This window comes from Bombina bombina, chromosome 2 (assembly GCF_027579735.1).
Source record: "Bombina bombina isolate aBomBom1 chromosome 2, aBomBom1.pri, whole genome shotgun sequence".
Taxonomy (NCBI): Eukaryota; Metazoa; Chordata; class Amphibia; order Anura; family Bombinatoridae; genus Bombina; species Bombina bombina.
Window position 1 is genome coordinate 145,200,432 of NC_069500.1, and position 15,351 is coordinate 145,215,782.

At 40.7% G+C, this 15,351-nt stretch overlaps 3 non-coding genes across 3 annotated transcripts; 2 read left to right on the plus strand and 1 right to left on the minus strand.

The window, feature by feature from the left end:
* The first annotated feature begins 221 nt into the window (after positions 1 to 221).
* Positions 222 to 384, plus strand: LOC128650506 (U1 spliceosomal RNA). Its single transcript, XR_008400803.1, has one exon. It is a non-coding gene; the product is annotated as a U1 spliceosomal RNA (small nuclear RNA).
* A 2,393-nt stretch (positions 385 to 2,777) lies between these two features.
* On the plus strand, positions 2,778 to 2,941 carry LOC128650502 (U1 spliceosomal RNA). The gene has a single exon (XR_008400799.1). It is a non-coding gene; the product is annotated as a U1 spliceosomal RNA (small nuclear RNA).
* A 7,240-nt stretch (positions 2,942 to 10,181) lies between these two features.
* On the minus strand, positions 10,182 to 10,345 carry LOC128650508 (U1 spliceosomal RNA). Its single transcript, XR_008400805.1, has one exon. It is a non-coding gene; the product is annotated as a U1 spliceosomal RNA (small nuclear RNA).
* Between the last annotated feature and the right edge of the window lie 5,006 nt (positions 10,346 to 15,351).

Sequence of the window (15,351 nt, forward strand, 5' to 3'; positions counted from 1 at the left end):
CAGTGTATCCTGGGAGTGCTGATTCTTGAATGCTTGAATGAAAGTTTTTTTTTCTTTTTTCATAGTGAAAGATTCAAAGGGTTTGTTTGTGCCAATTTAGACTGGAGGAAGCATTGGAATGTACTTATCCCTATGGTCATCTGTATGCGGAAGAAAATAAGCTCCCTTATGTTTAGCAAGTAGCGCTGGAGCAGTGGTCTTCTCAATTGACTCTACAACTCATACTTACCTGGCAGGGGAGATACCATGATCATGAAGGTGGTTCTCCCAGGGTGAGGCTCATCCATTGCACTTAGGGTGTGCTGACCCCTGCGATTTCCCCAAATGTGGGAACTTGACTGCATAATTTGTGGTAGTGGGGGACTGCGTTCGCGCTCTCCCCTGATTATTCTTTGTAAATGATAGATTTCTTAGCCTGCTACTGTGTACAACACCATTTCATTCTTTGCAACTCTCTTGTCTTGACAGTTTGAATTTTCAGCCTGTAATATGCACCTTAACAGTGACTGTGCATATTGTTTTGCCAGCTTTTTTCACAACTGATTTTTGAAGGCACAGCCTATTGTCTGATAAACCCGTTGTCTGATTAAATGGACAGTATACACCAATTTTCATTTAACTGCATATAATAGACATTACTATAAAGAAGAATATGCACAGATACTGATCTAAAAATACAGCATAAAACCTTTTAAAAACTTACTTAGAAGCTCCCAGTTTAGCACTGTTGAAAAGGTTAGCTAGAACACTGATTGAAAGAGGTTGTATACCAAAAAGAGAAGACACTTCCCCATCCTCTGAATATAAAACGATTCTTTACACAAACAGGAGCAAGCTGGAGTAGGTATACATCAGTATTCTTCTAAAAATGTGGGCTTGGTTAGGAGTCTGAAAATCAGTGCAATGTTATTTAAAAATAAGCAAAACTATACATTTTGTATTTAAAAAAACCTGTATAGGCTATATAAAGGGATCATCTACAAAACCTTTTATGCATAGAAAAATCTAGTGTATAATGTGCCTTTAATAGGACAATACACAGAACTTGTAATAACAAGACATTTCTGTTGTGTTGCTATAGAAAGGCAAATCAGCCAAGTCTACATGTTTTTACAACTTGTTAACATCCTTTTTACTGCAATGAATTTTCAGTAGCCAAACTCCTCCCACTGCTTGACTGATTTGGAGGAGCCAATCTGGGCTTTAGTCTGCAGTCAACAAGGCTAGCCACACTCATAATGTTAGTATAAAATACAGTGTTTTTCTTTTGTAATCAGTTAAAGCCAATTAGGGAAAGATATGTAGCAGGGTTCATCTTAATTAATCAGCAGGGTTTATTTCAAGATCTGAGAATTTGAAAAACCTTAATTTTCAGAGCTAAATTAAATGTAAAGGGGGCAAAATAAACTTTACTGCAAAGCTTTATCATTAGGCATCACTAAACATTTTAGGGCTGCAACTAACGATTATTTTTATAATTGATTAATCGGATGATTATTTTTTCTATTAATAATCGGATAAAAAAATCATATATTTAAAATAGAATCCACATACTGAGAGTTATAAATATATATTAAGTTCAGACTAAAACTTTACATTAACACAACTGTTTTTCACATTTTTTAACTGTCAGAATAACACATTTTTATAATCAAACATAAAAAAACAAAAACAACGAACCGTTTTAAAAGAGGTAGAACCACAAAGAGGTAGACTATCACTGTTAATAACATTTTGTTATACACTCTCTCAGCAACTTTGCATTCAAATGAAAATATGACAACATGACCACATGCTTCTGGCTGAGGCTGCCTCTCATTTTGCAAGCTATTTTCTGTGTAGCAGCGAAGAGGCACTCAGATGCTTTTGAGGTGCCTGAGATGCATAAGTAGGGTTTTGCAAATTTTAACCAAGGTGGGATATTTATCTGCAAAGGGTTTCTTAACAAAGTAAGCCTGGACTTCATTCTAACATAAACATATCTTGACTATCTATATGCAATGGTAAATAACCAGCTATAGCAGTTAGGGAAAAAATATCTAGTCTGCTCTTAAAATAACAGATATATACTTATAGAGGTTGAATTTGGTATATATTACAATTAATAAAAAATGTTAAAAAAAAAAAAAGAAAATTCAAAAACACGACTGTATAATAAATAATGAACAGGACAAAACCTTATTCATTTATCTATAGAGTATATATAATCAGCAATAGCAAGTGATCTGCTAATAATTGTGCAAACAGATAATAGTGCACATAATCCCAATAAACAAGTTATCTTCTTACAACAAAATGTCAGTTTAAAATCTTGGTAGCAAGGGCTGCTGTGCTTTAACATATTAACTATCATATTGCTCCAGAGCAATATTTGGGGTTAATTATGGTTAACAGGGGGTCCTAATAAAGTATTCTTGACTTAACTTGCTGTTGTGCAGCTATAATGGCAGTGATACCCTGTGAAATGTCTGTTCAGCTCAGTTCTTTTGTAGCAATGAGACGAGTGATGATGCTTGTGAAGAAACAGCAGGCTGCCTTTGTGACATCATCACATGCAAATATGTTTGCTGCAATGAATCTTGGGACTGCTGGTTCTTGAATGCATGGGTCAATAAAATGTTTTTTTTCATAGTGAAAGATTCAGAGGGCTTGCCTGATCTATTTTAGCCAGTATTTGAATTTATCTCTTTTTTCAGCTGTGCATGGAAGAATGGAAGGTCCCTTATGTTTAGCAAGTAGTGCTGGAGCAGCATCCCGCGGGATTGACGTTACAACGCATACTTACCTGGCAGGGGAGATACCATGATCATGAAGGTGGTTCTCCCAGGGCGAGGCTCATCCATTGCACTCCGGTTGTGCTGACCCCTGCGATTTCCTCAAATGCAGGAAACTCGACTGCATAATTTGTGGTAGTGGGGGACTGCGTTCGCGCTTTCCCCTGATTCTTCTTTGTAAAACAGAATTTATGTTTACCTGATAAATTTCTTTCTCCAACGGTGTGTCCGGTCCACGGCGTCATCCTTACTTGTGGGATATTCTCCTCCCCAACAGGAAATGGCAAAGAGCCCAGCAAAGCTGGTCACATGATCCCTCCTAGGCTCCGCCTACCCCAGTCATTCGACCGACGTTAAGGAGGAATAATAGCATAGGAGAAACCATATGGTACCGTGGTGACTGTAGTTAAAGAAAATAAATTATCAGACCTGATTAAAAAACCAGGGCGGGCCGTGGACCGGACACACCGTTGGAGAAAGAAATTTATCAGGTAAACATAAATTCTGTTTTCTCCAACATAGGTGTGTCCGGTCCACGGCGTCATCCTTACTTGTGGGAACCAATACCAAAGCTTTAGGACACGGATGAAGGGAGGGAGCAAATCAGGTCACCTAAATGGAAGGCACCACGGCTTGCAAAACCTTTCTCCCAAAAATAGCCTCAGAAGAAGCAAAAGTATCAAACTTGTAAAATTTGGTAAAAGTGTGCAGTGAAGACCAAGTCGCTGCCCTACATATCTGATCAACAGAAGCCTCGTTCTTGAAGGCCCATGTGGAAGCCACAGCCCTAGTGGAATGAGCCGTGATTCTTTCGGGAGGCTGCCGTCCGGCAGTCTCGTAAGCCAATCTGATGATGCTTTTAATCCAAAAAGAGAGAGAGGTAGAAGTTGCTTTTTGACCTCTCCTTTTACCTGAATAAACAACAAACAGGGAAGATGTTTGTCTAAAATCCTTTGTAGCATCTAAATAGAATTTTAGAGCGCGAACAACATCCAAATTGTGCAACAAGCGTTCCTTCTTTGAAACTGGTTTCGGACACAGAGAAGGTACGATAATCTCCTGGTTAATGTTTTTGTTAGAAACAACTTTTGGAAGAAAACCAGGTTTAGTACGTAAAACCACCTTATCTGCATGGAACACCAGATAAGGAGGAGAACACTGCAGAGCAGATAATTCTGAAACTCTTCTAGCAGAAGAAATTGCAACTAAAAACAAAACTTTCCAAGATAATAACTTAATATCAACGGAATGTAAGGGTTCAAACGGAACCCCCTGAAGAACTGAAAGAACTAGATTGAGACTCCAAGGAGGAGTCAAAGGTTTGTAAACAGGCTTGATTCTAACCAGAGCCTGAACAAAGGCTTGAACATCTGGCACAGCTGCCAGTTTTTTGTGAAGTAACACCGACAAGGCAGAAATCTGTCCCTTCAGGGAACTTGCCGATAATCCTTTTTCCAATCCTTCTTGAAGGAAGGATAGAATCCTAGGAATCTTAACCTTGTCCCAAGGGAATCCTTTAGATTCACACCAACAGATATATTTTTTCCAAATTTTGTGGTAAATCTTTCTAGTTACAGGCTTTCTGGCCTGAACAAGAGTATCGATAACAGAATCTGAGAAACCTCGCTTCGATAAAATCAAGCGTTCAATCTCCAAGCAGTCAGCTGGAGTGAAACCAGATTCGGATGTTCGAACGGACCCTGAACAAGAAGGTCTCGTCTCAAAGGTAGCTTCCAAGGTGGAGCCGATGACATATTCACCAGATCTGCATACCAAGTCCTGCGTGGCCACGCAGGAGCTATCAAGATCACCGACGCCCTCTCCTGATTGATCCTGGCTACCAGCCTGGGGATGAGAGGAAACGGCGGGAACACATAAGCTAGTTTGAAGGTCCAAGGTGCTACTAGTGCATCCACTAGAGCCGCCTTGGGATCCCTGGATCTGGACCCGTAGCAAGGAACTTTGAAGTTCTGACGAGAGGCCATCAGATCCATGTCTGGAATGCCCCAAAGTTGAGTGACTTGGGCAAAGATTTCCGGATGGAGTTCCCACTCCCCCGGATGCAATGTCTGACGACTCAGAAAATCCGCTTCCCAATTTTCCACTCCCGGGATGTGGATAGCAGACAGGTGGCAGGAGTGAGACTCCGCCCATAGAATAATCTTGGTCACTTCTTCCATCGCTAGGGAACTCCTTGTTCCCCCCTGATGGTTGATGTACGCAACAGTCGTCATGTTGTCTGATTGAAACCGTATGAACTTGGTCCTCGCTAGCTGAGGCCAAGCCTTGAGAGCATTGAATATCGCTCTCAGTTCCAGAATATTTATCGGTAGAAGAGATTCTTCCCGAGACCAAAGACCCTGAGCTTTCAGGGATCCCCAGACCGCGCCCCAGCCCATCAGACTGGCGTCGGTCGTGACAATGACCCACTCTGGTCTGTGGAATGTCATCCCTCGTGACAGGTTGTCCAGGGACAGCCACCAACGGAGTGAGTCTCTGGTCCTCTGATTTACTTGTATCTTTGGAGACAAGTCTGTATAGTCCCCATTCCACTGACTGAGCATGCACAGTTGCAATGGTCTTAGATGAATGCGCGCAAAAGGAACTATGTCCATTGTCGCTACCATCAACCCGATCACTTCCATGCACTGAGCTACGGAAGGAAGAGGAACGGAATGAAGTATTCGACAAGAGTCCAGAAGCTTTGTCTTTCTGGCCTCTGTTAGAAAAATCCTCATTTCTGAGGAGTCTATAATTGTTCCCAAGAAGGGAACCCTTGTTGACGGGGATAGAGAACTCTTTTCCACGTTCACTTTCCAGCCGTGCGATCTGAGAAAGGCCAGGACGATGTCCGTGTGAGCCTTTGCTCGAGGGAGGGACGACGCTTGAATCAGAATGTCGTCCAGGTAAGGTACAACTGCAATGCCCCTTGGTCTTAGCACAGCTAGAAGGGACCCTAGTACCTTTGTGAAAATCCTTGGAGCAGTGGCTAATCCGAAAGGAAGCGCCACGAACTGGTAATGTTTGTCCAGGAATGCAAACCTTAGGAACCGATGATGTTCCTTGTGGATAGGAATATGTAGATACGCATCCTTTAAATCCACCGTGGTCATGAATTGACCTTCCTGGATGGAAGGAAGGATAGTTCGAATGGTTTCCATCTTGAAAGATGGGACCTTGAGAAATTTGTTTAAGATCTTGAGATCTAGGATTGGTCTGAACGTTCCCTCTTTTTTGGGAACTATGAACAGATTGGAGTAGAACCCCATCCCTTGTTCTCTCAATGGAACAGGATGAATCACTCCCATTTTTAACAGGTCTTCTACACAATGTAAGAACGCCTGTCTTTTTATGTGGTCTGAAGACAACTGAGACCTGTGGAACCTTCCCCTTGGGGGAAGTCCCTTGAATTCCAGAAGATAACCCTGGGAGACTATTTCTAGCGCCCAAGGATCCAGAACATCTCTTGCCCAAGCCTGAGCGAAGAGAGAGAGTCTGCCCCCCACCAGATCCGGTCCCGGATCGGGGGCCGATATTTCATGCTGTCTTGGTAGCAGTGGCAGGTTTCTTTGCCTGCTTTCCCTTGTTCCAGCCTTGCATTGGTCTCCAAGCTGGCTTGGCCTGAGAAGTATTACCCTCTTGCTTAGAGGACGTAGCACCTTGGGCTGGTCCGTTTTTACGAAAGGGACGAAAATTAGGTCTATTTTTTGCCTTGAAAGGCCGATCCTGAGGAAGGGCATGGCCCTTACCCCCAGTGATATCAGAGATAATCTCTTTCAAGTCAGGACCAAACAGCGTTTTCCCCTTGAAAGGAATGTTTAGTAGCTTGTTCTTGGAAGACGCATCAGCCGACCAAGATTTCAACCAAAGCGCTCTGCGCGCCACAATAGCAAACCCAGAATTCTTAGCCGCTAACTTAGCCAATTGCAAAGAGGCGTCTAGAGTGAAAGAATTAGCCAATTTGAGAGCATTGACTCTGTCCATAATCTCCTCATAAGGAGGAGAGTCACTATCGAGCACCTTAATCAGTTCATCAAACCAGAAATATGCGGCTGTAGTGACAGGGACAATGCATGAAATGGGTTGTAGAAGGTAACCCTGCTGAACAAACATCTTTTTAAGCAAACCTTCTAATTTTTTATCCATAGGATCTTTGAAAGCACAACTATCCTCTATGGGAATAGTGGTGCGTTTGTTTAAAGTAGAAACCGCTCCCTCGACCTTGGGGACTGACTGCCATAAGTCCTTTCTGGGGTCGACCATAGGAAACAATTTTTTAAATATGGGGGGAGGGACGAAAGGAATACCGGGCCTTTCCCATTCTTTATTAACAATGTCCGCCACCCGCTTGGGTATAGGAAAAGCTTCTGGGAGCCCCGGCACCTCTAGGAACTTGTCCATTTTACATAGTTTCTCTGGGATGACCAAATTTTCACAATCATCCAGAGTGGATAATACCTCCTTAAGCAAAATGCGGAGATGTTCCAATTTAAATTTAAAAGTAATCACATCAGATTCAGCCTGCTGAGAAATGTTCCCTAAATCAGTAATTTCTCCCTCAGACAAAACCTCCCTGGCTCCCTCAGATTGGGTTAGGGGCCCTTCAGAGATATTAATATCAGCGTCGTCATGCTCTTCAGTAACTAAAACAGAGCATCCACGCTTACGCTGACAAGGGTTCATTTTGGCTAAAATGTTTTTGACAGAATTATCCATTACAGCCGTTAATTGTTGCATAGTAAGGAGTATTGGCGCGCTAGATGTACTAGGGGCCTCCTGAGTGGGCAAGACTCGTGTAGACGAAGGAGGGAATGATGCAGTACCATGCTTACTCCCCTCACTTGAGGAATCATCTTGGGCATCATTGTCATTATCACATAAATCACATTTATTTAAATGAATAGGAATTCTGGCTTCCCCACATTCAGAACACAGTCTATCTGGTAGTTCAGACATGTTAAACAGGCATAAACTTGATAAGAAAGTACAAAAAACGTTTTGAAATAAAACCGTTACTGTCACTTTAAATTTTAAACTGAACACACTTTATTACTGCAATTGCGAAAAAACATGAAGGAATTGTTCAAAATTCACCAAACTTTCACCACAGTGTCTTAAAGCCTTGAAAATATTGCACACCAATTTTGGAAGCTTTAACCCTTAAAATAACGGAACCGGAGCCGTTTTAAGCTTTAACCCCTTTACAGTCCCTGGTATCTGCTTTGCTGAGACCCAACCAAACCCAAGGGGAATACGATACCAAATGATGCCTTCAGAAGTCTTTTATCAGTATCAGAGCTCCTCTCACATGCGACTGCATGCCATGCCTCTCAAAAAACAAGTGCGCAACACCGGCGCGAAAATGAGACTCTGCCTATGCTTTGGGAAAGCCCCTAAAGAATAAGGTGTCTAAAACAGTGCCTGCCGATATAAATATATCAAAATACCCAGAATAAATGATTCCTCAAGGCTAAATAAGTGTTAATATCAATCGATTTAGCCCAAAATATGTCTACAGTCTAAATAAGCCCTTGTGAAGCCCTTATTTACAATCGAAATAAACATGGCTTACCGGATCCCATAGGGAAAATGACAGCTTCCAGCATTACATCGTCTTGTTAGAATGTGTCATACCTCAAGCAGCAAAGGACTGCAAACTGTTCCCCCAACTGAAGTTAATGCTCTCAACAGTCCTGTGTGGAACAGCCATGGATTTTAGTTACGGTTGCTAAAATCATTTTCCTCATACAAACAGAATTCTTCATCTCTTTTCTGTTTCTGAGTAAATAGTACGTACCAGCACTATTTGAAAATAACAAACTCTTGATTGAATAATGAAAAACTACAGTTAAACACTAAAAAACTCTAAGCCATCTCCGTGGAGATGTTGCCTGTACAACGGCAAAGAGAATGACTGGGGTAGGCGGAGCCTAGGAGGGATCATGTGACCAGCTTTGCTGGGCTCTTTGCCATTTCCTGTTGGGGAGGAGAATATCCCACAAGTAAGGATGACGCCGTGGACCGGACACACCTATGTTGGAGAAATGAAAGATTTCTTGGCAAATATTTTGTTATAATCCCTGGATGATCCTTCTGTAAAAGAAAGATATGATGGTGTAGATTGTTTTTAGATCAATAGAAAATGAAATTGTGCTTACCAGTTGACGCGTTTCGGTCACAAAGAGTCTCTTTGTGCCCGAAATGCGTGGACTGGTAAGCACAATTTCATTTTCTATTGATCTAAAAACAATCTACACCATCATATCTTTCTTTTACAGAAGGATCATCCAGGGATTATAACAAAATATTTGCCAAATAGATAGAATTTTGGGTTGGAAAACGGCTAGCAAGTACTGACACTGCTATTCAGTTTGAAATGTCTGTATACAATGCACTTTGCCTAAACCCCTTAGAAAATGTTCTGGCCGCACGGCCAGTTTGCTGTTACTCCCCCTTAGTGCATTGTGCATGTGCTGTCCTCTCCTAAAGCTTTTGCAACAAGCTGCCTGATAAGCTGTGCCTGACATTGTATAGCTGTTTACTTGCTCAGATGCCGTGGCTGCCCTGCATTGCCTGCTAAAAATTCCTATGTGTAATAAAAGTCAGAGCTTTGACTGCAGACATCGGCTCTGTAAGATTTATGAGACTGAAAACGGCAGTAGAACGGCAAGACAAGCAGAGAGATCACTTCAGCTAAACTTCTCACAGCGTGTAGTGAGCATATCAGGAGGACTACGTACTTACAACAAAACAGATTCTCACTGCAGAAATATAGAGGTAAGAATTTCAGGTCAAATGATGTCTGTGTTGGCACAAGTACGTAGTCCTCCTGATATGCTCAATACACGCTGTGAGAAGTTTAGCTGAAGTGATCTCTCTGCTTGTCTTGCCTTTCTTCAGCCTGTCCCAGTCTCATCAATCTTACAGAGCCAATGTCTGCAGTCAAAGCTCTGACTTTTATTACAGATAGGAATTTTTAAAAATGATGTATTTTTACAGTTTAGCAAGGATTAGAGAGGATTTGTTGTGCAGGCAAATTTCTAATGCTCATTTGACATAGGAATTTGCATTTAGCCTATGATTGGAGGTTGGGCGTGCTAGACTAAAGCACAGCTCAGCCCTTTCATGGGGGAGTGCCAGCACTGCGGATAATACTCACAGAAGCAGGAATAAAAAGCTAAAATTTGCTAAACATATAGTTAGCAAGTTTAACTATATATGTACTTTCCGAATAATTTATTTTCTGCATCCCAGGCATCTGAACAGGAAGAAAGAGCAATCCTCAGTCCAATAGTTTGGACATATACAACACAACACTTGAAAGCACGTGGCCAGGAGGGATGCAGAGAATGAAACGATGTTGTTTACAGCAATAGGTTAAGAAAACTATCATTAACAAAGAATAATCAGGGGAAAGCGCGAACGCAGTCCCCCACTACCACAAATTATGCAGTCGAGTCTCCCACATTTGGGGAAATCGCAAGGGTCAACCCAACCGAAGTGCAATGGATGAGCCTCGCCCTGGGAGAACCACCTTCATGATCATGGTATCTCCCCTGCCAGGTAAGTATGAGTTGTAGTGACAATCAGGCAGACTGCTTCTCCAGCGCTACTTGCTAAACATAAGGGAGCTTCTGTTCTTCCACGCACAGCTGACCGAGAGATAAATACATTCAAAAGCCTCCATGGTTAAGTGTCAGGCAAGCCCTCAGAATCTTTTATTATGACATAAAATCCTTTCGTTAATCAATGCCCATAAGAAAAGAAAAAATCCCAGAATACTTTGCTGCAAACGTATTTGCATGTGATGATATCACAAAGGCAGCCGATCCGCCTGCTGTTTCTTCTCAAGCATTTACACCCGTCTTTTTTCATGTGAAAGCAGCTGAGCCTAAGAGACCAGAGCCACCCTTGGCATTTGCTGGGCCATGGGCAAGACAACAACAAAACAAAGTAGAAAACTAAATAATAATATATTAATTTGCAAAGACACAAACCTTCTGATTAGGATTTTATTACAAAAAGCACAAATGCTAGATAGAATTGATATAAATGTGTAATGAGGAAGTGCCAGATAGTGTATAGCACTGTGAGAATGTGTCACAGACATACTAGATATAGCACCACAGTGAATTATCACAAGAAAAATGTGCCATAATAATTATTCCAGGTAAAGTGAACTATACCCAAGTATGATACAATAAAATGAGCCTGATAAGTTGGGTATGCAATGAAGTTACCTTCTAATGCAAGTTGCACAATATTAAAAAGTCATTAATAGCCAAAAATTTGCAGTGCTCGACAAATATGTTAAAAATGTATGAGCCGTATGTGTATATATATATATATATATATATATATATATATATATATATATATATATATATATATATATATATATATATATATATATATATACACACACACATATACATATATATATACACACACACACACATATATACATACATACAAAGTGGAGAAAAATCTAGCCCTAGGTGGAAGTTTACAAGGGATTTTTATTATTCCCAACTGGGAAACAACTAAGAAATACAAGGGGACAAACAAAGACACAAAAATACATTATGGCTGAGACAAGGTCAGAAATGGTGGATAAGATTAAACAGAGACAGAAATAGATATACACAGGAAACATAAAAACACGTATAGGGGTGGGGCTAAGAGACATAAGGACAGGCATAAAGATACGGCCAGGGAAAGAAATGGAGATATGTGCAGGAACAGGGATGAAAAACACAAAAGACAGAGAAAAACCATATATACACACAAATATATGTCATACAGACACCATGTAATTATAAGAGCATATGTGTATGTAGTGGGGCACGGGAATATACAGATACATACGGCTAGATTTAGAGTTGGGCGGTAGCCGTGAAAACCAGCGTTAGAGGCTCCTAACGCTGGTTTTTACCGCCCTCTGGTATTTGGAGCCAGTCATTAAAGGGTCTAACGCTCACTTTCCAGCCGCGACTTTTCCATACCGCAGATCCCCTTACGTCAATTGCGTATCCTATCTTTTCAATGGGATCTTTCTAACGCTGGTATTTAGAGTCGTGGCTGAAGTGAGCGTTAGAAATCTAACGACAAAACTCCAGCCGCAGAAAAAAGTCAGTAGTTAAGAGCTTTCTGGGCTAACGCCGGTTTATAAAGCTCTTAACTACTGTGCTCTAAAGTACACTAACACCCATAAACTACCTATGTACCCCTAAACCGAGGTCCCCCCACATCGCCGCCACTATATTTAAATTTTTTAACCCCTAATCTTCCGCTCCGTACACTGCCGCCAACTACGTTATCCCTATGTACCCCTAATCTGCTGCCCCTAACACCGCCGACCCCTATATTATATTTATTAACCCCTAATCTGCCCCCCACAACGTCGCCGCCAGCTACCTACAATAATTAACCCCTAATCTGCCGACCGGAGCTCACCGCTAGTATAATAAATGTATTAACCCCTAATCCGCCTGACTCCCGCCTCAATAACCCTATAATAAATAGTATTAACCCCTAATCTGCCCTCCCTAACATTGCCGACAGCTAACTTCAAGTATTAACCCCTAATCTGCTGACCGGAGCTCACTGATACTCTAATAAATGGATTATCCCCTAAAGCTAAGTCTAACCCTAACACTAACACCCCCCTAAGTTAAATATAATTTTTATCTAACGAAATAAATTAAGTCTTATTAAATAAATTATTCCTATTTAAATCTAAATACTTACCTGTAAAATAAATCCTAATATAACTACAATGTAAAATAAATCCTAATATAACTACAATATAAATTATAATTATATCTTAGCTATTTTAGGATTAATATTTATTTTACAGGCAACTTTGTAATTATTTTAACCAGGTACAATAGCTATTAAATAGTTAAGAACTATTTAATAGCTACCTAGTTAAAATAATTACAAAATTACCTGTAAAATAAATCCTAACCTAAGTTACAATTAAACCTAACACTACACTATCAATAAATTAAATAAACTACCTACAATTATCTACAATTAAACCTAACACTACACTATCAATAAATAAATTAAATACAATTCCTACAAATAAATACAATTAAATAAACTAAGTTACAAAAAATAAAAAAATATTTACAAACATTAGAACAAAATTACAACAATTTTAAACTAATTACACCTACTCTAAGCCCCCTAATAAAATAACAAAGACCCCCAAAATAAAATAATGCCCTACCCTATTCTAAATTACAAAAGTTCAAAGCTCTTTTACCTTACCAGCCCTTAAAAGGGCCCTTTGCGGGGCATGCCCCAAAGAATTCAGCTCTTTTGCCTGTAAAAAAAAACATACAATACCCCCCCCCAACATTACAACCCACCACCCACATACCCCTAATCTAACCCAAACCCCCCTTAAATAAACCTAACACTAAGCCCCTGAAGATCTTCCTACCTTGTCTTCACCATGCCAGGTATCACCGATCGTTCCAGGCTCCGAAATCTTCATCCAAGCCCAAGCGAGGGCTAGACATCCATCATCCGGCTGAAGTCTTCTATCAAGCGACGGCTGAAGAAGTCCAGAAGAGGCTCCAAAGTCTTCATCCTATCCGGGAAGAAGAGTAGATCCGGACCGGCAACCATCTTCTTCCAAGTGGCATCTTCTATCTTCATCCGATGACGACCGGCTCCATCTTGAAGACCTCCACCGCGGACCCATCTTCTTCTTCCGACGACTTCCCGACGAATGACGGTTCCTTTAAGGGACGTCATCCAAGATGGCGTCCCTCGAATTCCGATTGACTGATAGGATTCTATCAGCCAATCGGAATTAAGGTAGGAAAATTCTGATTGGCTGATGGAATCAGCCAATCAGAATCAAGTTCAATCCGATTGGCTGATCCGATCAGCCAATCAGATTGAGCTCGCATTCTATTGGCTGATCGGAACAGCCAATAGAATGCGAGCTCAATCTGATTGGCTGATTGAACCCCGGATAGGATGAAGACTTTGGAGCCTCTTCTGGACTTCTTCAGCCGTCGCTTGATAGAAGACTTCAGCCGGATGATGGATGTCTAGCCCTCGCTTGGGCTTGGATGAAGATTTCGGAGCCTGGAACGATCGGTGATACCTGGCATGGTGAAGACAAGGTAGGAAGATCTTCAGGGGCTTAGTGTTAGGTTTATTTAAGGGGGGTTTGGGTTAGATTAGAGGTATGTGGGTGGTGGGTTGTAATGTTGGGGGGGGGGGTATTGTATGTTTTTTTTTACAGGCAAAAGAGCTGAATTCTTTGGGGCATGCCCCGCAAAGGGCCCTTTTAAGGGCTGGTAATATAAAAGAGCTTTGAACTTTTGTAATTTAGAATAGGGTAGGGCATTTTTTTATTTTGGGGGTCTTTGTTATTTTATTAGGGGGCTTAGAGTAGGTGTAATTAGTTTAAAATTGTTGTAATTTTTTTCTAATGTTTGCAAATATTTTTTTATTTTTTGTAACTTAGTTCTTTTTTATTTTTTGTACTTTAGTTAGTTTATTTAATTGTATTTATTTGTAGGAATTGTATTTAATTTATTTATTGATAGTGTAGTGTTAGGTTTAATTGTAACTTAGGTTAGGATTTATTTTACAGGTAATTTTGTAATTATTTTAACTAGGTAGCTATTAAATAGTTCTTATTTTTCTACCTTAATAGTTCTTAACTATTTAATAGCTAATGTACCTGGTTAAAATAAATACAAAGTTGCCTGTAAAATAAATATTAATCCTAAAATAGCTACAATATAATTATAATTTATATTGTAGCTATATTAGGGTTTATTTTACAGGTAAGTATTTAGATTTAAATAAGAATAATTTATTTAATAAGAGTTAATTTATTTCGAATTATATTTAACTTAGGGGGGTGTTAGTGTTAGGGTTAGACTTAGCTTTAGGGGTTAATACATTTATTATAGTAGCGGTGAGCTCCGATCGGCAGATTAGGGGTTAATTATTGTAGGTAGCTGGCGGCGACGTTGTGGGGGGCAGATTAGGGGTTAATAAATATAATATAGGGGTCGGCGGTGTTAGGGGCAGCAGATTAGGGGTACATAGGGATAACGTAGTTGGCGGCAGTGTACGGAGCGGAAGATTAGGGGTTAATAAATATAATATAGGGGTCGGCGGTGTTAGGGGCAGCAGATTAGGGGTACATAACTATAATGTATGCTGCGGCGGTGTACGGAGCGGCAGATTAGGGGTTAATAATAATATGCAGGTGTCAGCGATAGCGGGGGCAGAAGATTAGGGGTTAATAAGTGTAAGGTTAGGGGTGTTTAGACTCGGGGTACATGTTAGAGTGTTAGGTGCAGACGTAGGAAGTGTTTCCCCATAGAAAACAATGGGGCTGCGTTAAGAGCTGAACGCTGCTTTTTTCAGCTCAAACTGCCCCATTGTTTTCTATGGGGATATCGTGCACGAGCACGTTTTTGAAGCTGGCCGCGTCCGTAAGCACCGCTGGTATCTAGAGTTGCAGTGGCGTTAAATTATGCTCTACGCTCCCTTTTTGGAGCCTAACGCACTGAAAACCCAGCCATTCTGTGAA